Source organism: Schistocerca gregaria, chromosome 8 (genome assembly GCF_023897955.1).
Source record: "Schistocerca gregaria isolate iqSchGreg1 chromosome 8, iqSchGreg1.2, whole genome shotgun sequence".
Classification (NCBI taxonomy): Eukaryota; Metazoa; Arthropoda; class Insecta; order Orthoptera; family Acrididae; genus Schistocerca; species Schistocerca gregaria.
In genome coordinates this window covers 458,674,568-458,699,976 of record NC_064927.1, presented here as the reverse complement: position 1 = coordinate 458,699,976, position 25,409 = coordinate 458,674,568, and the positions used below count along the sequence as shown (strand labels likewise).

General features: G+C 44.3%; 1 protein-coding gene across 1 annotated transcript in view; it reads right to left on the bottom strand.

Moving 5' to 3' along the window:
- The window catches only part of LOC126284267 (alpha-tocopherol transfer protein-like), a 167,866-nt gene that overhangs the window by 61,035 nt on the left and 81,422 nt on the right, over positions 1-25,409 (bottom strand). The window lies entirely within an intron of this gene.

The window sequence follows — 25,409 nt, the reverse complement described above, 5'->3', positions numbered from 1 at the left end:
AGAGTTTAACGTGGACTACGAACGACAGCGAGACTTTGAATTTTTCTGTTTATTTGCAATTCTTTTGCAGTGTTGAAAGAAGTGGTAAGCGAAAAAAATCCTTGGATCGTGAAAGGCTTGACTTACGAACCTGACAGTCCAGTCACGTTAATGTGAACGTCGCCCAAGCTCTACGTCGACAAGCTATAATCTCTTACAGATAGCATTAGCTGTGAAGGGAAGGGTACAGAAAACGTGTCGGGGGAAGGGGGGGGGGGGGAGCACGGTAAACAGTGCAATCGTCGTCGTACTGCGGCAACTGAATGATTTATCTGGCGTCCCAAAGGGCATGATCATTGGCTTTGGAACCAAAAGGTGGAAACGTTTCCGAAAAGGCAAAGTTTGTGAACTGTTCGTGTGCAGCCATCGTTGAAGCACACCACTTACGTCGAAATGGTGCTGTTGGAAACTGGCTCCGAAGCAACTGAAGTGAACCACGGGCCATACGTGGCATGTGTAAACGACGGCTGCGGAGACGAGTATGGACGAATAGACGTAACTGTTCAGCAACTGACCGCCTAGATGACACATGGGGCTACGAAGTCTATCTTCAATAACCGTTCAGCGAACGCTGCTGCTTATGGGCTTCCGCAGTAGGGGCCTGGTTCATGCACCCATACTGACTGCTGTTCGTAGGCGACGAAGGCTGAAATTTGCTCGCAAATACCACAACTGAACGTCTACTGATTGGCGGTTAGTGGGCTTTCCGGATGTATCACGTCTTATGCTCCATCGAACAGATGGTCGTTGGCATGTACAGTGTGAAACGTCTGGAAACAAACACGCTACTACAGCCGTCGGGAACATCGTGACCGGACGTTGGAGCGTTATGTTCTGTGGAATCCTATCATAGTATTTACTGGATGATTTTGTCATTCTGGAAAGACCGATGGACGAAAACAAGTATGCATCTATCCTTGGGGACCACGTCCACGCCTACTTGCGGGTTTGTTTTTCCACTGCACGATGGCTCCTACCAAGACAATGCAACGCGTCTTACGGCTCGCAGTTTACGTGTGTGGTTTGAACAGCACCACGATGAGTTTACCTTACTCCCCCGGCCACCCAACTCCTCCGGTTTTAACCCAGTCGAGAATCTGTGAGACTATATCGATCGCGCTGTTCGACCCGTAGATCCTCGACCGAGAGTCCTTGCGCAGCTGACCACAGCAATGGAGTCGGCAAGGCTCCATATTTCTGTCGACACGTTCCAGAATCTAACTCCCTACTGGTCTCGCAGCGGACAACGCTGGAAAAACGTCGTTATTCAAGCTTTTGACAGATGGTCACATGTGAACGGACATTGTAAAAACATCTCTTTAAGACAAAAGCACGCATATAGAACACGATTTTCCCCTCAGTGAAAAACACTCATTTAAACTAAAAGATAACATAAGACAATTATAGTTCGTTCGAAAGAGAGCAAAAATGGTTCAAATAGCTCTGAACACTATGGGATTTAACATCTGAGGTCATCAGTCTCCTAGAACTTACAACTACTTAAACCCAACTAAGCTAAGGACATCACACACATCCATGCCCGAGGCACGATTCAAACCTCCGACCGTAGCGGTCGCGCGGTTCCAGACTAAAGAGCCTAGAACCGCTCGGACACAACGGCCGGCTAGAGCAAATTCAGTAATGTAACTACTGTTTATCTGCAATGCTCATATACTCGTTTCCCATTTAACAATCAGCGAAAGGTTATTTTTCCCCACACTGCTCAGTTCCTGCATTACCGACACACTGATTTGTGTCACATTAGTATGGAATTGTTGAATACTTTAAGTCGATGTCGAGACAGCACATACCAAAAGGAAAGTAGCTGTACTTACTATTATCAGTAATATCTAAATGTCCCTATGTGTAAATACAATCTGAATCATGAAGTCATTTGATGTGATGACCGTCCTACGTTTACTTTACACTTCCCGTGATTTATGTTTTGATCCGGGTATGCCAACTGTAATGGAATGTACTTACGCAAACATTTGCAACTGGTTTCACAGTCTGAACAGTGTAGTAATGAAAATAAAACAAAGGACTATTTTATTCTATTAACTAACAACCAGTGTAAAATGTTGTCATGCAGACAATCTGTGTAGCATGTGGGTCCCCTTACAACCAAAATATTCATCTGAGACGCTTCCTAGCACATTTTTACCATTGATCACAGAAATACCATCTGACAAGAACGACCTCGGCTTCGATCACGGCAGTGGTCCGTGTCAAAGGTCAACTGACAAGGTTCACAGCACGGATAACCTCCCTAGTTGCATCTAGCGGGTACAGAAATACTCGGATAAATGCATGATACACACTGTGCTGTCTTACAATAGATTTGTTCAGAGCAGGCTTCGATAATGGATCATCATCACAGTGGAAAAGTGTCTGTTCTGACAGCTTCACATGTCGTAGATGCTATTTAACCAGGAAAGTATACGCCATAGCTGACTTGTAAACGCCAGAAAAAGATACTCAATGGCTTAACACCAGCTTAAGCAAGTAGAAAACATTAGAAACATGAAAACGTGTGACAGCAGTAAGTACACAGCACCACCGCTTGAGCACCATTTGAAAAGATACGAACTGGCCAGAAAGCATTGCTTCCCTCTGGGTCCGCATTTCGCCAGAGGCGGATACTCCCTCGTTCGTAGACAGCTCAGTGTGTCCTAATAATAAGGGAATCACACAATATCACACAATTGTGTAGCACACCGACTAATACGTGCACACCATCTCACGAGCAACTTCCCATGTTGTTCACTAGAGAGAGGCGTTAGCATGAGGTCCACATCTAGCCTGCGCAAATATCCTCATACGAGAATAACATCAGTGGTCTACAGTACGGACTGTTGGTACGTCAAACACCGTATCCCCTCGCATCAGCTTGCGTCAACATAAATTAGTTGTAATTAATCACCATCCACTGTTAGTCACAGTTATAGTTTGTTCAGCAGGCACTTTAGTCTTGTGGTAACATTTCACCTGAATCGAGGTTTTACCAGCAGATACCTAAATGCACAATATTTAGAAAGTTCCGAAATTTCAATTTCCGAACCTCTCTCTCTTTCTCTCCGTGAAATTTCCCCTTTGAATGTAAAGAAAGACTGTGCTGGTAAACTACGTTATTCCATACAGAAACAGCTGAGTAAAACTGAACGTACTCAGACAGTTCTCTCTTTACTTATTCTGATCATTTCTAAACTGACACACAATATTTTAGCGCAACGCAATCTGACTTACTAATCCCTACAAAAGAATAGCCCTGACTAACAATAACCTATACCCTCCATGAGTCACTTACCTCACAAAAATCTTCGTTGCTCGAACTACTGTAATACAGTGAGCGCCAATGCTGCCAGCTAAATAAAAGATCCTAACTACTGATAGGCATATAGTTAGCAAATGAAAAATTGATAGAGAGCAAACAATGTATTTACTTTAATAGTGTTCGAAAGTAATAACATATAAATTCTTAACATCTATTTTGACAAATTTCCTTTTTCTCACGGACACACGTCCAGATCGTCCGCTCATATTAACATCTAAAAACTCTGGCATCTCTCTCCCCACATCCACCACTACTGGCGGCTCACCTCCAACTGCCCAAACGCTACGCGTTGTTCACATCCAACTGCCCAACACTACACTAGCGAATAATCCAACAATGAGTCCAACCAGCCACAGACTGCAGCCAGCGCAGTCAGCGATTTTAATGCAGAGCGCTTCGTGGCGTCACCAACATAAAAACCTAAACAGCCTACTAACATGCGTATCACAGGCACTCGTCCAAATGCAACGAGATCTCCAGTTTTTCTCACTGGTTGTGTTATTGTCACTCAGCCGTCCAGAATGAAGTCTGACTTAGAAATGTCCCATCTAATATTTAGATGCAGCTGTACAGCTACAGAGAAAATGATCGGAAATTGAAAATAGATCGAGATAAGAATCTTATCATGGAAAAATAGTGTGATCGAAGAGAAAGGGTGAAGAACAATCACCAGAATCGACCCGTGCACTGTTGGAGCGGGGGTATAAACAGTCTGGCCCGGAGAAGTTGCACTCAGAGAAACTTAAACACAGAGTGCTGCTTGCGTCACGAGCGCCTCGTATCGAACGAGTATAGTAAACAACTGGCGAACCTGGAAATATTCTTAGAGCGCAGCTGCGTGTTCTGGCTCACCGACAGATTTCCTTCGATCTTGGGCATACCGCTGTGGCAGTTCGAAGGATATGAACGCAATGGCAACCTTCTTCAGGGCCGTGATGCGTGGCCGGACTAGTGAATGGATGTCACCTGGGCAGCAAATCCGTAAGCCCCTGTTGACTGTTAGTGATTTGACTGTGAAGTGAAAAGGCGGAGAGACAAAAGCACACCTGAACAAAGATCCGGCGGCACACCTCTTGTTCGGACAGGGGCCGTCGAGCACTGCGGAGGGTATTTGTTAAAACCGCATAAAATCAGCGAAAGGAATCACGAATGTGTCCCGAAGTGCTACCAGTAGTCTAGGTTACGAAGTAAATGTGCATGGGCGCTTAAAAACAACTGGGCACAAGGTCTGAGAAGCTCCTTGTAGCCACACATGTCTGCGGACAGTGCTAAGCGACAACTGACGTCGTGTTAAGACCGACGTCACTGGATAGTGGATGACTAGTAACAGCGGTTTGGAGTGATCAATCACACCCCCCCTCCCCCATAGCTCGTGACAGCCCTGCAGAATGTTACCTGCTGTCACTGGTAGGGCAAATAGCGAAGTACAGTCGTCTTCAGTCCAAGTATAGGTTCGATGCAGCTCTCCACGCTACTCTATCCAATGAAAGCCTCTTCACCTCCGAGTAGCTACCGCAATCTACTTCCATCTCAATCTGCTAACTGTATTCATATCTTAGTCTTCCTCTGTAATTTACCGGGTGATCAAAAAGTCAGTATAAATTTGAAAACTTAATAAACCACGGAATAATGTAGATAGAGAGGCAAAAATTGACACACACGCTTGGAATGACATGGGGTTTTATTAGAACAAGGAACAGAAAAAAGTATTGCTAGACGCGTGAAAGATCTCTTGCGCGCGTCGTTTTGGTGATGATCGTGTGCTCAGTCGCCACTTTCGTCATTCTTGGCCTCTCAGGTCCCCAGCCCTCAGTCCGTGCGATTATTGGCTTTGGGGTTACCTGAAGTCGCAAGTGTATCGTGATCGACCGACCTCTCTAGGGATGCTGAAAGACATCATCCGACGCCAATGCCTCACCATAACTCCGGACATGCTTTCAACTGCTGTTCACAACATTATTCCTCACCCCATAGCTCGTGACAGCCCTGGAGAATGTTACCTGCTGTCACTGGTAGGAATGATGGTGGACACGTTGAGCATTTCCTGTAAAGAACATCATCTTTGCTTTGTCTTACTTTATTATGCTAGTTATTGCTATTCTGATTAGATGAAGCGCCATCTGTCTGACATTTTTTGAACGTATGGACTTTTTTTGGTTCTAATAAAACCCCATGTCATTCCAAGCATGTGTGTCAATTTGTACCTCTCTATCTACATTATTCCGTGATTTATTCGGTTTTCAAATTTATACTGACTTTTTGATCACCCGGTATATCCCCCCCACTTCCCTGCTGTACTTAACTGGTGATCCCTTTACCTCTCAGAATGTGTCCTACCAATCGATATCTTTTTCTAGTCGGGTTTTGCCACATATTCTTTCCTCCCCAATTATATTCAGTACCTCATTAGTTACATGATCCATCTAACCTTCAACATTCTTCTATAGCACAACGTTTCTGAAGGTCCTCTTATCTAAACTGTATCGTCCATTCACTTCCATACACGACTGCGCTCCAGACGAATACTTTCGGAAAAGAAATACAGGAGGAGGTCGTATTACGGCATGGGAGTGTTTTCCATTGTTAGGGTTTGGTCCCCTTACGGCACTTAATAAAACGCTAAATGCGGAAGGTAACGAACACATTGTCTTGTATTCTGTACTGCATCTGATAGCAACAGTTCGGAGACCTCAGCATGACAGAGCAACCTGCAAAAAGCACCCTATGTGAGGCAACGGTCTACGGACAATAATTTTCCTAAAACAGAGTTGCTTTCCCAGACTTCTGACTTGAAACCCGATGACACACCTGTGGGATGAGTTAGAATGTCTACTTCACTCCAGACCCCGGCGTCCAACATAACTTTCTCTGGTGTCCACTATTAAGGTAGAAAGGGCTATCACACTTCCAGACATTCAGACAGCTCACTGAAAGTGTTCCCAGTAGAGTTCACGCCGTCAGAAAGTCGAACGGTGGATACACCCTTAGTAATGGTCACTAGGTGGTTTCTGGATACTTTTTTCCAGATAGCATATATTCTACATTCTACTGCCTGAGAGTGACGTAACTTTACTATGTGGTTGGCATTTACTATCTTAAACAAAACACATTTATTAAAATATGAGGCGCAGTAAGGGCAAACTTTGCATCAGTAATGGTCTTACTTATGTGACTGGTCGAATTCTCCCTGTATTACAACAGTCCACAACTTCTCCTAGTTTCTATATTATTTCCTGTAATCAGTAATCTCGACACAAGACGTAGAACATACATTTATCTGGAAATACAGTCTTAGAATACGAGAACGGACTCTGGAAATATAAGAGTTCCATTATTAGCAGTTGTGCAACTCTCCTGAACTTATTAATTTACCTGCTGACAAATCCGGAGTTGTGTGGGTATTTACCGTGTTCATACCTGTGCCAAAGATTTCATATGCGTGAAATTCAGTTCTGACTTATAAACCTTCTTCGTTTACAAGGTTTGAGGTAATCTGATTGGTGGCATGAGAAGCTTGTTTGCTTCATTAAGATTGGAGAGAGCCACAGAGAGTTGGATGCATTAAACTCAACGGTCACTAGTGTCCACTCCTGTAAACCGCAACGACTGGCCTTGTGATTTCTTTATGGCCATGGTATAACGTAAGCTCTCTGGAAACTGTATAGGGTTGAACGAAAACGAAAATTTTTTACGAACAAGCGAGAAAATGGGTATAAAAGCTCTCTCGCCTGCGCCAGTTCGAGTAAAAATGTACGTTTCTGTGATATGTTGGAGAGAAGTAACTAAGTTTTTGAGAGTGAAGAGTTCTGAGGAGTGAGACAATGCATGATGCTTTCGAGCAGAGGTACATCGCACCACACTTTCGGAAGGACTTTCCAAAGAGTGAGGTAAAGCCTGATGTTCTTGAGACACAGGAAGTCTCGCCTCACAATCTTCAATGGATTTTTGAGATTGAAAATTGCTCAGTCTTCTAGTAATTTTGGTATTTTCAGAAATGCATGACTGTTTTCTAGGCATTTTTATTCATAAAAAAGACATAAAAATGTAACGAGTAGGCACCCCAATCACTAAACAAACTTAATACATTATTTTTTCCTAGCAAGGAATACGAAAACCTATGGAATGAAGCAAAGAAATGTCGTTAAGTTTTCAACACACAAAGCAAAATCAGTAAATTTGTATATCGTAGGGGCGTAAATTCGCTGTTTGTATTCGTGAAGATAAGGTTGCGGAGCTTAATTCCGTCACTAATGTAAATTTCTGAAAATGCTTTTGTCATTGAGATACAAAAACACTAACTATGCCATCTGTTGGGTCTTTGATGTACCACGAAAATAAACAACAGTATTTACTGGTTCTTTCGTATACCATGATGCCACGCTTAAATATCCGAACTACTAAGCTGGAGAGATGATTTTAGATAAGTTTTAGTTACATTGCCTTTTTCCGTGTTCCTATTGTGATAAAGTAAAGTCTATATTTTCCCCACACGTTAGTTCAAGTTACCTGTGGAACTTCCACGAAAATTATTCCAGTATTTTTGGACATTATCGTGTTGAAGTAGACAGAGACGACAGTTTTACAAATTTCATTATTAGTACAAGTACAGATGTTTTCCAAAAACGTCACGTAATACCTCCTTGTAACTGTTGGACCAGAAAAACACAGCCCATTCTACGTAAGCACAGCCCACACCATGATAGAGCCACCACCCGCCTGGAAAGTGCCTTGTTGGCAACTTGGGTCCATGACTTCGTGGGGCCTGCGCTACTTTCGAACGCTACCATCAGCTCTTATTATTAGGGCGTTAAGTCAAGCGCCAACATGCCTGTCGGAACGACAGAGCAGAGAGAGAGATGTTAAGAAGACATCAGCCAATAGCATGCTGACCGACCCCTCCAAGGTCTACAACGCGACGTCACCGACCTCTATGCCTACATAGGTAGGAATGATCATCAAAATAAATTACGAGAAATCATAGCTCGAACAGAAAGGTTCAGGTGTTCGTTTTTTCCGCGCCCTGTTCGTGAGTGGAATGGTAGAGAGTTAGTATGATTGTGGTATGATGAACCCTCTGCCAAGAACATAAATGTGAATTGCAGAGTAGTCATGTAGATGTAGGACATAAACGCCCACTTCTACAGCAGCATCAATATAAAGCACTTCAAGACCAGCGACTTAGGAATCGTATACAGGGTGGTCCATTGATCGTGACCGGGCCAAATATCTCACGAAATAAGCGTCAAACGAAAAACTACAAAGAACTAAACTCGTCTAGCTTAAAGGGGAAAACCAGATGGCGCTGTGGTTGGCCCGTTAGACGGCGCTGCCATAGGTGAAACATATCAACTGCGTTTTTTAAAATAGGAACCACGATTTTTTATATTACATAGTAGTACGTAAAAGAATATGAATGTTTTAGTTGCACCACTTTTTTCACTTTGTGACAGATGGCGTTGTAATAGTCACAAACATATGGCTCGCAATTTTATACGAACAGTTGTTAACAGGTAGGTTAAAATACAGAACGTAGGTACGTTTGAACATTTTGTTTCGTTTGTTCCAATGTTAAACATGTACCTTTGTGAACCTATCATTTCTGAGAACTCATGCTGTAAATAATACATTAATGCAATAAATGCTCAAATTGATGTCCGTCAACCTCAGTGCACTTGGCAATACGTGTAACGACATTCCTCTCAACAGCGAGTAGTTCGCCTTCCGTAATGTTCGCACATGCATTGACAATGCGCTGACGTATGTTGTCAGGCGTTGTCAGTGGATCACGATAGCAAATATCCTTCAACTTTCGCCACAGAAAGAAATCCCGGGACGTCACATCCGGTGAACGAGCAATCCACCTCTCAAGAAACATGCTATTCAATAGCGCTTCAACAGCACGCGAGCTATGTGACAGATATCCATCGCGCTGGAAGTACGTCGCCATTCTGTAGTAACATCGGTAGAACATTACGTAGGAAATCAGCATACATTGCACCATTTAGATTGCCATCGATAAAATGGGGGGCCAATTGTCCTTCCTCTCAAAATTCCGCACCATACTTTAAACCGCCAAGGTCGCTGCTGTTCCACTTGTCGCAGTCATCGTGGATTTTCCGTTGCCCAATAGTGCATGTAATGCCGGTTTACGTTACTGCTGTTGGTGAATGACGCTTCGTCGCTAAACAAACGCGTGCAAAAAATCTGTCATCGTCTATAATTTCTCTTGCGCCCAGTGGCATAACTGTACACGACGTTCAGAGTCGTCGCTATGCAATTCCTGGCGCATAGATATATAGTACGGGTGCAATAGATGTTGATGTAGCATTCTCAACACCGACGTTTATGAGATTCCCGATTCTCGCGCAGTTTGTTACTGATGTGCGGATTAGCCGCGACTGCAGCTGAAACACCTACTTTGACATCGTAATTTGTTGCAGGTCGTGGTTGACGTTTCAATTGGGCTGAACACTTTCTGCTTCCTTAAATAACGTAACTATCCGGCGAACGGTCCGGACACTTTGATGATGTCAAGGATACCGAGCAGCATATACAGGGTGTTACAAAAAGGTACGGCCAAAGTTTCAGGGAACATTCCTCACACACAAAGAAAAGATGTTATGTGGACATGTGTCCGGAAACGCTTAATTTCCATGTTAGAGCTCATTTTAGCTTCGTCTTCCTTGATTCACCGACAGTTGAAGGAAGGTAATATTTACTTCGGTGCTTGTGTTGACATGCGACTCCTTGCTCTACATTACTAGCATCGAGCACATCAGTAAGTAGCATCGACAGGTTAGTGTTCATCACGAACGTGGTTTTTGCACTCAGTGCAATGTTTACAAATGCGGAGTTGGCAGATGCCCATTTGATGTATGGATTAGCACGGGGCAATATCCGTGGCGCGGTACGTTTGTATCGAGACAGATTTCCAGAACGAAGGTGTCCCGACAGGAAGACGTACGAAGCAATTTTTCGGCTTCTTAGGGTGCACGGAACAATGCAGCCTATGACTCGCGACTGGGGAAGACTTAGAACGACGAGGATACCTGCAATGGACGAGGCAATTCTTCATGCAGTTGGCGAGAACCCTAATGTCAACGTCAGAGAAATTGCTGCTGTACAAGGTAACGTTGATCACGTCACTGTATGGAGAGTGCTACGAAAGAACCAGTTGTTTCCGTACCATGTACAGCGTGTGCAGGCACTATCAGCAGCTGATTGGCCTCCATGGGTACACTTCGGGCGAATGGTTCCTCCTACAATGTATCAATCCTCATTTCAGTGCAAATGTTCTCTTTACGGATGAGGCTTCATTCCAACGTGATCAAATTGTAAATTTTCACAATCAACATGTGTGGGCTGACGAGAATCCGCAAGCAGTTGTGCAATCACGTCATCAACACAGATTTTCTGTGAACTTTTAGGCAGTGGTGATGTCTTGATTGGGCCCCATGTTCTTCCACCTAAGCTCAATGGAGCACCTTATGATTCCATACGGGATACTCTACCAGTGCTGCTACAACATGTGCCTTTACAAGTAAGAGACAACATGTGGTTCATGCACAATGCAGCTCCTGCACATTTCAGTCGAAGTGTTCGTACGCTTCTCAACAACAGAGTCGGTGACCGATGGATTTGTAGAGGCGGACCAATTCCATGGCCTCCACGCTCTCCTGACCTCAACCCTCTTGATTTTCATTTATGGGGGCATTTGAAAGCTCTCGTCTACGCAACCCCAGTACCAAATGTAGAGACTCTTCGTGCTCGTATTGTGGACGGCTGTAATACAATACGGCCTTCTCCACGGCTGCATCAGCGCATCAGGGATTCCATGCGACGGAGGGTGGATGCACGTATCTTCGCTAACGGAAGACATTTTGAACATTTCCTGTAACAAAGTGAAGTCACACTGGTACGTTCTGTCGGTGCGTGTTTCCATGCCATGATTAATGTGATACGAAGAGAAGTAATAAAATGAGATGTAACATGGAAAGTAAGCGTTTCCGGACACATGTCCACATAACATATTTTCTTTCTTTGTGTGTGAGGAATGTTTCCTGAAAGTTTAGCCGTACCTTTTTGTAACACGCTGCATACAGCACAAGCCCGTTGGGCGTTTTGATCACAATAGCCATACATCAACACGATATCGACCTTTTCTGCAATTGGTAAAAGGTCCATTTTAACACGGGTAATGTATCACGAAGCAAATACCGTCCGCACTGGTGGAATGTTACGGAATACCACATACTTAGATGGCGCTGTAATAGTCACGTATATCACAAAGCGAAAAAAGTGGTCCAACGAAAACATTTCTTTACGTACTACACGAATATGTAAAAAAATCGGGGTTCCCATTTAAAAAACGCAGTTGATATCCGTTTGACCTATGGCAGCGCCATGTAACGGGCCAACCATAGCGCCATCTTTCCCCCCCCCCCCCCCCCCCCTCTTTAAGCTAGACAAGTTTCGTTCTTTGTAGTTCTTTCGTTTGGTGCTTATTTTGTCAGACATTTGGCCCGGTCACTAACAATGGATCACCCTGTATACTGAAGAGATTTCTTATTTGCATGCCGCCATTTGCTTGCTACACTTCGTGTTATTGTCAAAGTATTGTCATTGTTCATTTCGAAATAAGAACTTATCAATGTCTAGCGATCCGAGAAAGCAGAGTTCCTAGACACCCCGTATTCGACGATTAGGCAGGATTCAACACACTCCAACTGAAATCGGGACTTAGCTGACCAGACCACGGTTTTCCAGTTTCTGTGGTCCAACCGGTATGGTTACGAGCCCAGGACAAGCTCTGCAAGCGATGTCGTGCTGTTTAAGTCATTCACATAGATCGCTGCCAAATTTCACCGCACTGTCCTAACGGCTTTGTTCATCGTACGTCCCACATTGATTTCTGTGGTTATTTCACGAAGCGGTGCTTGTCTGTCAGCACCGATGGCTCTACCGAAACGTCGCTGCTCTCTGTTGTTAAGTGAAGGCCGTCGGCCACTGCGTTGTCCATGGTGAGAAGCAGGTCCTGATTTTTAGTTTTTGACGCTGTGGATCTTGGAATATTGAAATTACTAACGATTTCCGAAATTTGATGTGCTAGTCGTCGAATATGGGGTGTGTAGGACAACACAAGCAAATTGTATTGATGAGTTCTTATTAAGAAATGAACAATGACAATACTTAACTTCGACAATAACACAAAGTGTAGCAAGCAAGGATATCAAATGAACAACGAAAGTAAAACGAGGATAATTGAGTTTGGTCGAATCAAGTCGGGTGACGCTGAGGGAATTAGATTAGGAAATGAGGAAAAAGTAGCAGATGAGTTTTGCTGTTTGCGGAGCAAGATAACTGATGATGGTCGAAGTAGAGAGGATATAAAATGTAGACTGGCAATGGCAAAGAAAGCGTTTAAGAGGAGGAAAAATTTGTTAACATCGACTATAGATTTAAATGTCAGGAAGTCGTTTCTGAAAGTGTTTGTTTCGAGCGTAGCCATGTATGGAAGTGAAACATACACTATAACTAGTTTGGACGAGAAGAGAATAGATGCTTTCGAAATGTGGTGCTGCAAGAAGAATGCTGAGGATTATATGGGCAGATCACATACCTAATGAGGAGGTATTGAAGAGAATCGGGGAGAAGAGGAGTTTGTGGCACAACTTGACTAGAAAAAGGGATCGGTTGGTAGGGCATGTTCTGAGGCATCAAGGGATCACCAATTTAGTATTGGAGAGCAGCGTGGAGGGTAAAAATCGTAGAGGGATACCACGAGATGAATACACTAAACAGATTCAGAAGCATGCAGGTTGCAGTAGGTACTGGGAGATGATGAAGCTTGCACAGGATAGAGTAGCATGGAGAGCTGCATCAAACCAGTATCTGGACGGAAGACCAGAACAACAACGATGTCCCAGGCGTTAGCTCCAACTATCATTCTGCGTTCAAAGTCTTAATTCCCGTCTTGCAACCATAATCAGATTGGAAAACTTTATATATGAATCACCGGATAAGAAATGTCAGCTCCGCCAATGCACTGCCGTTTTATATCTTGCGTACGCGATACCACCGCCATGTGGATGTGCATATCGCTATCCCGTAAGTTTCGACACCCGAGTGAACGTAACCGGAAGTAGTGAAAACACATCGCGTAGTAGCAAACATTTAGTAACGGACACATATCTGAAGAACAGCTGTCGCGTAATGTATAAATGCGTCTCATGCCAGATATTCAGTCAGTGGTGCGATTACTGTCGCGTATCTCTCTTAACGACCCTGTACCTGGAACTCAAATACCTATATCTAAAGTAACATTTATGCAGCTTAGATTCGAAAAGAAGTGAAACGCGAGCAATGTCAAACCCTAGAAGACTAGAATTCTACCGAAGTAAATGATGTGACGCGGCGCAAGAGTTTATCAACACTCATTGTCAGCTGGACTGACGATACAGGCGGCATTCAACTTAAGCAGGTGGCTGAAGTCTGGAGTAAGAGACGACGGGGCGCTTTGCTGCACGAAGAGAATCACGACGGACACCAATGTATCGAAAGGAACTGTGGAATCGTTTGTAGGAAGCGGAGACACAGGACTAGCGATGCAAATTGCTTTAACGTTCCAGAGATGAGGTGATCGTCGAGAAACAAATTAAGAACCGTTTCAAATCAGTGGAAGCACACAATGGGAAACATCATTCATGTGGTTGGACAACGAAAGCAAGTCCAAAACAAAATTTACAGTTGTGATTCTTGAGTTTCTCCCGGCGTATTTGATAATCAAAATATCCACGGGTGTGCTGCCTGTGTATAATGTCCTACGGGCACAATATTTCGGCGATCAAACATGTCGCCATCATCAGGTGAACTGACGGACTGAGTTGCTGTGAACGTGCCAGCACGGAGATCCGTACGCTATGGCTGCTCAGGGGGAACTGGGTTCGGTCGCGGCGGCGGCCGATTTAAATACCTTCGGCCCGCGGCTCGCTCACTCCGCCGTCCGCGCCCCACGCCACGGTCGCGCGGTGGAACAGATTGCGACGGCGTCTGAGATGACGTCGGTGTGATGGCTCTGTCCGCCGTGGTCGTCACAACTATACGTTTGCTCGTTTTACTCTTGATTAACCCAATCGCTGGTTCCCAAGCCTTGCTAAGTTTATAGCCGCAGTCACGGTTTATGAGGTCGTCATTGGTGCGCATTTCGATGGCCTCCACCGCGCGACTGTGACGGGGGGCGCAGACGGCGGAGGGAGCGCGCTGCGGGCGGAGGGTACTTAAATCGTCCGCCGCCGCACCTAAATTATTTAAAAAGAGGGAAAAATGTCAAATGTAAAATGTACAAATAAAATGCAAAAGGCACCGCTGCCAAATGCAAAACATGTGAAGCAAGAAACCAGCCCTCAAAATCAGCAAACACACAGCAATTGTAAGCCCTGAAATGACAATAACAACCGGAGATGGATGTCAACAAAGCCACCACGATTTCAGAACTACCATACTTTAATTTTACTATTACACCTCTATTACTATATTATTATAATAAGTATATTAACCCTCACCTCACTTACAAACACTACAAACACTCCAAACTTTAACACACAACAACACTACCTAACCCCTTAGTCAGAAACAATGAACAATGTATGACATAAGTATGCAAAATACACAACCGCCTCAAAGTCTAGTAGGTAGTCAGAAAAACAATATCCTATATTTATAATTTTATGTCTATATGTTTATTTGTTAATTTATAAGCCTGTAACTTTGTATTACTTGTATTAAATGTATTAACTACACTCCTGGAAATGGAAAAAAGAACACATTGACACCGGTGTGTCAGACCCACCGTACTTGCCCCGGACACTGCGAGAGGGCTGTACAAGCAATGATCACACGCACGGCAGAGCGGACACACCAGGAACCGCGGTGTTGGCCGTCGAATGGCGCTAGCTGCGCAGCATTTGTGCACCGCCGCCGTCAGTGTCAGCCAGTTTGCCGTGGCATACGGAGCTCCATCGCAGTCTTTAACACTGGTAGCATGCCGCGACAGCGTGGACGTGAACCGTATGTGCAGTTGACGGACTTGGAGCGAAGGCGTATAGTGTGCATGCGGGAGGCCGGGTGGACGTACCGCCGAATTGCTCAACACGTGGGGCGTGAGGTCTCCACAGTACATAGATGTTGTCGCCAGTGGTAGGCGGAAGGTGCACGTGCCCGTCGACCTGGGACCGGACCGCAGCGACGCACGGATGCACGCCAAGACCGTAGGACCCCACGTAGTGCCGTAGGGGACCGCACCGCCACTTCCCAGCAAATTAGGGACACTGTTGCTCCTGGGGTATCGACGAGGACCATTCGCAACAGTCTCCATGAAGCTGGGCTACGGTCCCGCGCACCGTTAGGCCGTCTTCCGCTCACGCCCCAACATCGTGCAGCCCGCCTCCAGTGGTGTCGCGACAGGCGTGAATGGAGGGACGAATGGAGACGTGTCGTCTCCAGCGATGAGAGTCGCTTCTGCCTTGGTGCCAATGATGGTCGTATGCGTGTTTGGCGCCGTGCAGGTGAGCGCCACAATCAGGACTGCATACGACCGAGGCACACAGGGCCTACACCCGTCATCATGGTGTGGGGAGCGATCTCCTACACTGGCCGTACACCTCTGGTGATCGTCGAGGGGACACTGAATAGTGCACGGTGCATCCAAACCGTCATCGAACCCATCGTTCTACCATTCCTAGACCGGCAAGGGAACTTGCTCTTCCAACAGGACAATGCACGTCCACATGTATCCTGTGCCACCCAACGTGCTCTAGAAGGTGTAAGTCAACAATCCTGGCCAGCAAGATCTCCGGATCTGTCCCCCATTGAGCATGTTTGGGACTGGATGAAGCGTCGTCTCACGCGGTCTGCACGTCCAGCACGAACGCTGGTCCAACTGAGGCGGCAGGTGGAAATGGCATGGCAAGCCGTTCCACAGGACTACATCCAGCATCTCTACGATCGTCTCCATGGGAGAATAGCAGACTGCATTGCTGCGAAAGGTGGATATACACTGTACTAGTGCCGACATTGTGCATGCTCTGTTGCCTGTGTCTATGTGCCTGTGGTTCTGTCTGTGTGATCATGTGATGTATCTGACCCCAGGAATGTGTCAATAAAGTTTCCCCTTCCTGGGACAATGAATTCACGGTGTTCTTATTTCAATTTCAAGGAGTGTATACAGCTACATTGTAAATGTAAAATTGTAAATGAAAAACTCAAAACAAAGTAGTATGTAAAAATGTAAATGCAAATTGTAAAACGAAAAACTGATTGCAAATATGAGAAATTTACACTGCCGAAAAGGCTGAAAAGGGTATCACAGACCCTCAAACAGCCAGCCCTTTCCCCTCAGGAAAGGGAATGAAAATCCAAAAAAAAAAAGGCGACCGAACCCAGTTCCCCCTGAGCAGCCATAGCGTACGGATCTCCGTGCCGACACGTTCACAGGAGCTCAGTCCGTCAGTTCACCTGATGATGGCGACATGTTTGATCGCCGAAGTACTGTGCCCGTTGGACACTATAGACCGGCAGTACACCCGTGGATATTTTGATTATCAAATACGCCGGGAGAAACTCAAGAATCACATCATACACCTTTACGGGGAGGAGATGTATCGCAGCATGAAGAAATTTGAAAAGTTGCGCCACCGTAGATGCCGTTTGCTAAGTACTCTTGCCTTTCTAAAGAGATGTCGTTCCGAGAATGTTGTTCGAAATTTTGCTAAGGTTATGCATCACATCGATTCTGCAGTAGCTAAGAGAGTCAAGAAACGAGCCAGCCTCGCATGGGTAAGTGAGAGAGTGCAATTCACCCGCCGGAGCCTTGAGTCTATCTCACAGGAATTACATTTGCAACTGGCTACTAAGTTTACTTCTTTTTCCTGGGATTGGATTGATGGTGTCACCTGGGTGTCAGCTGATTCCGCCCATAAGAAGGCTACGGGACGTCAAACAGATAAGTTCTTACGTCTCCTTGACAAACCATCTCTGCAGGTTCCGTGCAAGACTGTCATCAATTTGAGTGGCATGATGTTGAGTGATGATGCGGTCTCGGTTTTGCAGAAAGGTCTCAACTTCGCTCCCACCCCCAAGTTCACTCCGGTCGCAGAAATTGTTAGTGCTGTTGAACAGGTTGCAACTCGACTTCCGCCAGAGTCAGCCGAAGAAATACGCCGTGAAACTTGTCGTGCGTTGACGAAATCCAAGCCGTTGAAGTCAAATATCAACAGTAAAGAGAGGGCGGCCATTCGTGATCTGAGGGAACGCTCTGAAATTGTTGTCTTACCGGCTGATAAAGGCAATGCTACAGTTGTTGTCTCCCATAAGGACTGCACTGATAAGATGCAGAGCCTGCTAAATGACGATTCCTACCGAAAGATCAGCGTTGACCCTACAAAGAAGGTGGAGAACAAGACGAGGGTTCTTCTCAAGGACGCAGATTTACCGGAGGGTGACGCTAAGAAATTGTTACCCCAAGGTCCGGTACCGCCTAGACTGTATGGACTCCCGAAGGTTCACAAAGAGGGGGTACCCCATTACGCCCCATTATCAGCAACATCAGGGCACCTACATATTTGTTGGCCAAATACCTGAAGGGAATATTAAGTCAATATGTGGGTAAATGCCCTCATCACATCCGTAATTCCGTGGATTTTGTTAACCGCCTTGATAGCTTCAGGTTGAATGAGTCAGATATCATGGTGAGTTTTGACATCGTTTCCTTGTTTACGAGGGTACCCCTGCGAGAGTCGCTAGAATTGATTAATCAGAAGTTTGACGAGAATACCACTGAACTTTTTAGGCACGTCTTGACTTCCACGTATTTTCTTTTTAATGTAGAATACCTCGAACAAACGGAGGGAGTCGCCATGGGTAGCCCACTCTCACGGGTGGTAGCGAATTTGTAGATGGAGATCTTCGAGGAGGAAGCCCTGTCGTCATCCGAATGGAAGCCTACTTGCTTTTTCCGTTACGTGGACGACACGTTCGTCATCTGGCCACATGGTATGGATGAACTCCTTGACTTCCTTACAATCTAAACTCCATACACCCCAACATCGAGTTCACTATGGAGACTGAAACGGAGGGTAAATTACCTTTCCTTGACGTCTTGGTCAAGAGAAGGGCTGACGGCACCCTAGGTCATGGGGTGTATCGGAAGACAACGCACACTGATCTGTACTTGCACGCAGATAGCTGCCACCACCTTTCACAGAGGAATGGGGTACTTAAAACTCTAGTACATAGGGGCGCACTATCTCTGACGCAGAGAGTCTACCCCAGAAATTGGAACATCTGGAAACTGTATTTCGAAAAAATGGGTACTCAGAGTGGCAGATTCAACGTGTTCTCCGCCCTACCACTACAGCATAACCTGTGGAGATGGATGAAATCACAAGGGAGGCCATACACAGGCGCACTCTCGGGGAAAATCGCCCGCATTCTGAAGAAACACCGGGTCGTAACCGTGTTTTGTCCTCCGAATAAAACTCGGGCACTGGTGGGAAGCGCCAAAGACGACCTCGGTTTGAGGAAAGCCGGCGTGTACCAGATTCCGTGTCAATGTGCCAAGTCGTATATTGGTCAGACGATGGCACACTCGACAGATGTATCCGAGCAAGTCGGCGGTCGCTGAACATTCATTGTCGGAAAATCACGCAATGGAGTATGACCGCACGAGGATTCTGGTACAGACGTCGAGATACTGGGACAGCGTTGTTAGAGAGGCCATCGAAATTCGCACCAATGACGACCTCATAAACCGTGACTGTGGCTATAAGCTTAGCAAGGCTTGGGAACCAGCGATTGGGTTAATCAAGAGTAAATCGAGCAAACGTATAGTTGTGACGACCACGGCCGACAGAGCCATCACACCGACGTCATCTCAGACGCCGTCGCAATCTGTTCCACCGCGAGACCGTGGCGCGGGGCGCGGACGGCGGAGGGAGTTCGCCGCGGGGCGGAGGGTATTTAAATCGGTCGCCGCCGCCGCGACCGAACCCAGTTCCCCCTGAGCAGCCATAGCGTACGGATCTCCGTGCCGGTACGTTCACAGGAGCTCAGTCTGTCAGTTCCCCTGATGATGGCGACATGTTTGATCGCCGCAATATTGTGCCCGTTGGACACTATAGACCGGCAGTACACCCGTGGATATTTTGATTAAAATTTACAGTTGTTTCTGGTATCTTTTGAAACTCAAAATTGAATGTCGGAGCACTGTTACAGCCAAAACCACAGCGAAACGATTAGTGGGAAAACACAAAAGGAGCAGTAATCTCCGATAGCACTTCGTGAACAGGTGACAGAGCTTAGAGCACAAAGACATAGGAGGCGGGAGCATGCAGCCTGCTAATCCCGGTGTTATTGCTGTCTGGCGCGCAGTGGGTGTCTGAAGGCTGTACCCGCAACACCTGCGCAAACGCGTGACCGACTTCAGTATCACGTAAGCCGCTGTCTGGTTCTCCTCAGAAGTCTTATCATCCGAACGGGGCTCGTTAATACTGTTAATAGTGTCAGAGGTCGCCTGCTTTGAAATAAAAGCAGTTATGACCGAACAAATATCAAGTACATATATCTTACTACATTCCGGGGATCCAAAATTTCCAAGATACAAAGATTATAAAAAACGAATTCTAAATAAATTTGCCTCTGGCTACAGGGAAGGGTTTTAATCTTTTCATTGGACTGTTTAACTCGGGACTTTTGTTAAAACTGTGCATAAACAAAACAGCAGTAGTACTTAGACTGTGCATTACGAGTTATTAGACCACTGTTGGTCGTATCATCAGATAAACGTTCTCATGCTAAAGTCACACTGTGCATGAAATAACAATCATATTCTTGGGTATAACAACAATACAATCCAGACAACATTGCAGTTAGGGTAACCACAGCTATCAGTAATCATCTTGGGTGTTAATAAACCGCTTTAGCTGTATTTCATCCCCTATTTTTAGGCCACTACCGGTTGTAAGACACTAACAGCCGTATCTTAAGGTGAATATCTCCATAACAATAAATCGAGAAGGAATAAGAACCCTGTGATATCTACTGATACGATAATTTTTTCTACAAACATTTTAAGACCTGTTTCAACTTTTAAAAGCTTTTACATATCAATGTTAAAATACTTGTACACTTATACTCACGTAATTTACCTACGTTAATTTTAGTCACAAATTTGACAACCAGTTTACATCTTAATTCAGAATAGTCTATTTAAGAATATGAGCCAGTAATTATTATTTCATCTCATCAAGTTCTGGCATTACCAGTTGTTCAAGAGCTACTGCGAGTATCCTTTGCACCAAAATAAAAAGGGTCATTAACTGTGCAAAGCATTTTTATTTCAGGTTACAGGATTCAACAGATTAATCTGTTGAAATTGATAAAGGGAAGAGGTAAAAGTGAGGAGTGTTTGTTTTAATGGAAAGAAAAATGGTTCAAATGGCTCTAAGCACTAGGGGACTTAACATCTGAGGTCATCAGTCCCGTAGACTTAGAACTGCTTAAACCTAACCAACCTAAGGACATCACACACATCCATGCCCGAGGCAGGATTCGAACCTGCGACCGTAACAGCAGCGTGGTTCGGGACTGAAGCGCCTAGAACCGCTCGGCCACAGCCGGCTAATGGAAAGAGTAACACCGTTTTGCCCACTGTAATAAAACTGGTTATGGTGAGATAAAATTCACTAATCGCTTTTGAATAATATGAAATGACTTATTCTCATGTTAAAGACTCGAAACCCAGAAATCCTCTACCAAACAGCTATACGAAAATGTATAAACGTCAACATATATGAACGCTTTATGTAATTACTATGGTTATTACGAACTTCTTAAAAAGATAGACAATGGTAAACAATTATTCGTACTTTGTGTTTGTAATGAACGTTACAAAGATGGTTTTGCATGAATAGATACATACAAGATAATATTTTCTTTGGTACATGGTGTTCTAGGTATATCTCTCTTCTTGTTTAGCTCGAGTGTGGAGTACGAGTATAGAGTACGAGTTGTGTATGTATTGAGTTACCACGAAGGTTGAACTTTGTTGTACTGTGAAGTGGAAGTGGAGTAACTAAAAATATATATCTATTCGAGAACGGAAACTCAACCATTGTTCATATCATTTAAGAAAATTAAGCTGAGCATCCCTTAGACCAGTGTATGAAGTTTCATTTCAGAATCTAGCATGGTCATGGATTACGAGCCTACAACTTTCGACAGTAACGAACAAAAGTAACAAATGAATACTATGAAGACCGTTTAGTTAAATTCTACCGTTGCTACCTCTGTCTGCAGTGTATGACTATATCAGCGTACGAAGTGCTGTGAAATTGTAACCACCCGCCCAAATATAAACTTACTTCCAAATTCATGTATCGACTTTGCGTTACAAGTGGGAGGTGACGTTTAGAATACAATGGGGCAACGTAATTAAGTGTGAACAACTGCATTTAACGATGGGACTGATAATCCTGCAATCGATGATATAATAAAGAAAGAACCACCTTCGCGGTCAGAGATTTTTTATTTTTAATTTCTACTCACCACACGACTGCGTTCCCTCTTTCATCACAAAGGAAGGTTGAAATATATTTAAACAATGATTTATTTTCATAAAAGTTTTTGAAAGTTTTGGTCTCGCAGACGTGACTGTGTGTCAGAACACCATGTGATGCTAATATTTGTTTTTACTACACTATACTATGCATTTCAGATCATATGGCCACACCTAGTGTATCTATGTAGCTGAATTAATTTTCTTGCTGCTAAGGGTGTGATGCTCCACCATAGTGAAATCCTATTATGATAAACAATGATTTCTGATTACTTCGGAAATCACGAAAATGGAAATGAATGAAAATGAGAATGTCTGAAAACAAATATTGTTACATAATTATTTTACTATTAATAATGAAGTTCACCAGCAGAAAAAGGGATTGGCCAAGGCAGATCTGTTTCTCTATCACTTATAAAATAGTTTTATGAAGAAGCTTAAAGATAAAATAATACACTACTGGAAATACGTGGACGACATTACTACTATGTGGTAGTCCGCCAGTACCACATTTCCTACTTTTCTGTGAGGACGGTACGTGAATCGCGCTTTATTTCCCGCGAAAGGCAAGGGTCCCGAGTTCGACTCTAGGTCCAGCGCACAAACAATCTTCCACGAACTTCCAGCTTCGCGTATACACTGCTGTTGAGTGAAAAATTCGTTCTAAAAATGCAAAACTCTTTAAAAAAAGCTATGTCGCAATTGCATTCTCCACGTCTAAGAAGCTCTCACACTTATAACCCACAGCATAGGAGGAATATTAGTAATAGTTGAGTGTACAAGGTTTAATTTCCTAGCTGTCCCATTTACGAGGGGCGTTCAGTAAGTAATGCAACAATTTTTTTCTCAGGAAATTTCGGTTGAAGAAATGTGGAACCTGTCGTGGAATATCCCCACTACAGCCCCAGTAGTTTCATGAAATTCCAATAGGTGGCGGCGCTGTATATAGTCTTCAAAATGACGTCACTAACGCAGGTGCGTTCAAAGCAAATAGCTGTCATTGAGTTTCTTTCGGCGGGAAACCAGAGCATCTCAGATATTCATGGGCCCTTGCAGAACGTCTACAGAGACCTGGTAGTGAATAAAAGCACGATAACTCCTCGGGAGAGGCGTTTGTCACCGCGGCAACAAGGTCACGCAAACCCGTCGTATCTGCCCTGTGCCGGCCGGGTACTTCACAGCTGTGTCTACTGCAACGTCTGAACGAGTGGACATACTCATTCGAGTTGACCGACCAATGATAAACAGAGACCTCACTGTACAATTGGATGTCTTTGTCGGTAGTACTGACACACTCGTCCGGTTCGGCTACCCAATGACGTGTGGCCGCTGGGTTCCTGCTCACAAACTAACAAAAGACTTTGAAGAGCAACGAAGGACCATCTGTGCTGAACTGCTCCGAGGGAAGCTGTAAGCGGATGACTGGGAGGTTACTGCTGCAGCAAGACGTGGGCTCCAACACTGACTAGTCGCTTTGAATAGAGATTATGTTGAAAAGTAGGGTTTGTAGCAAAACAGTGGGGAGTAATATGATGTATTGGAAACATTAATAAAACCAACTTTTTTCAGAAAAGCTGCGCTGCGTTAGTTATTGAACACCCCCCCCCCCCCCCCCGTACTGTGTAGGAGGAACAAGTAGAAGCTTCTAGACCTGGTTTCAAGAGCATATGAGAACCAGAATGAGATTTTCACTCTGCAGCGGAGTGTGCGCTGATATGAAACTTCCTGGCAGATTAAAACTGTGTGCCGGATGGAGACAAACTCGTTTCATATCAGCGCAGAGTGAAAATCTCATTCTGGAAACATCCCCCAGGCCGTGGCTAAGCCATGTCTCCGCAACATCCTTTCTTTCAGGAGTGCTAGTTCTGCAAGGTTCGCAGGAGAGCTTCTGTAAAGTTTGGAAGTAGGAGACGAGATACGACCAGAAGTAAAGCTTTGAGAACAGGGAGTCAGTCTTGGTTGGGTAGCTCAGTTGGTAGAGCAATTGTCCGCGAAAGGCAAAGGTCCAGAGTTCGAGTCTCGGTCCAGCACACAGTTTTAATCTGCCAGGAAGTTTCAGCATATGAGAGCTTTCCGATCGAAGCATTTTCTAAAAACGAGTATAGCACAACATGCTTAACACCAACCATCTGTTTAATGATATACAAAAGAGCCTACCAGTTCTACACACCCGACGCAATGGAAATAACCTGTGTCTACATGGATAAATGTAAATATCATCGAAGTAAAAAAATAAATTAAGAATTAATCACTGCTAAATGAACAAGCACAATTTGTTAGCCACAACTTTTTCAGTAGTTTTAAACAATATTGTTAAAGTAATCACTGCTAACACCAAAAATACTTCTTCGCAGTGCCGCAAGCCGTGACGTTCTAACTACAAATAAACTATTGTACATCTTTGACACAGTAAATCAACATACATCTGTGGTTAGCGCTTATTTTACAACAAAGCTATGAACTTTTTATGTCTATAGATAAACATGTGCACTTTGAGCAAAGTAATGTTGCACAGTAATACAGACTTATCAGCATTAAACACAGTAATAATCAGGACTCTTTCATTTAACTCATCTAGGAAGTTATGCATGTTATGAATTTTCATTTTTATTCGTTTTCTGTTTCTCCGATTTTCTAATTCAATACACGTTTCTAATACCTGAAGCGCCCCATTCTGCATTGTTTCGCTCAAGGACGAGAATACTCTTAACTACCCACAGAGACCTGAAGGTAGGCTCACAGTGTCAGTAATACATAGTTCAGCACCAGTATTACGAAACAAAAATCTTAGTGACTGGAGACGACTTTCAGTACACTTGCAGAATAATTTTTTATAACAGATGTGTAACTTATTTTAACATCAATATTGGTAGGAAAAGAACCCAAATGAAGTAAGAGTTCAACAGGAGACTTCGAATTCAGTAAACCTTGGCCCGTAACCACTGGCCGGATATGCACCGTTATGGAACTCTTCCATAAAAAGGCAGCCAATAAGCGTATAGCGCACGGAAATGTATTCATTTAAATTAATAGTCCCAGACAATACCTGTTACGTAAAACAGCGTAGCTACTGGTTGAAGTTTCCTGGGTAATTGTGTGAGCTTAACAGTCAAAGCTGCAGAAATTTCCAATTCCTCTCCCCTCCTAATTAGGGCCTACGTTAATACCGATTTTTCTCTGTGCTTAATGAACTGACTACAACGGAGGTACGGTAATGGCATTAAGCTATTAAGATAATACCAGCTCAAGAACTCATGAATACCTTTTAATTTTACTAATTTCCGTATTTCACATTGCTTTGAGTGTCGTAAGTACGTAATGATTCGCATGTTTTTATCTAGGCTTTTTTTAGCCTTCACAAACAGCTGTTTCTAAATAGATCTCACTGTGTCAGGAATAAATCCCTATGGTGACGAAGTGTAATCC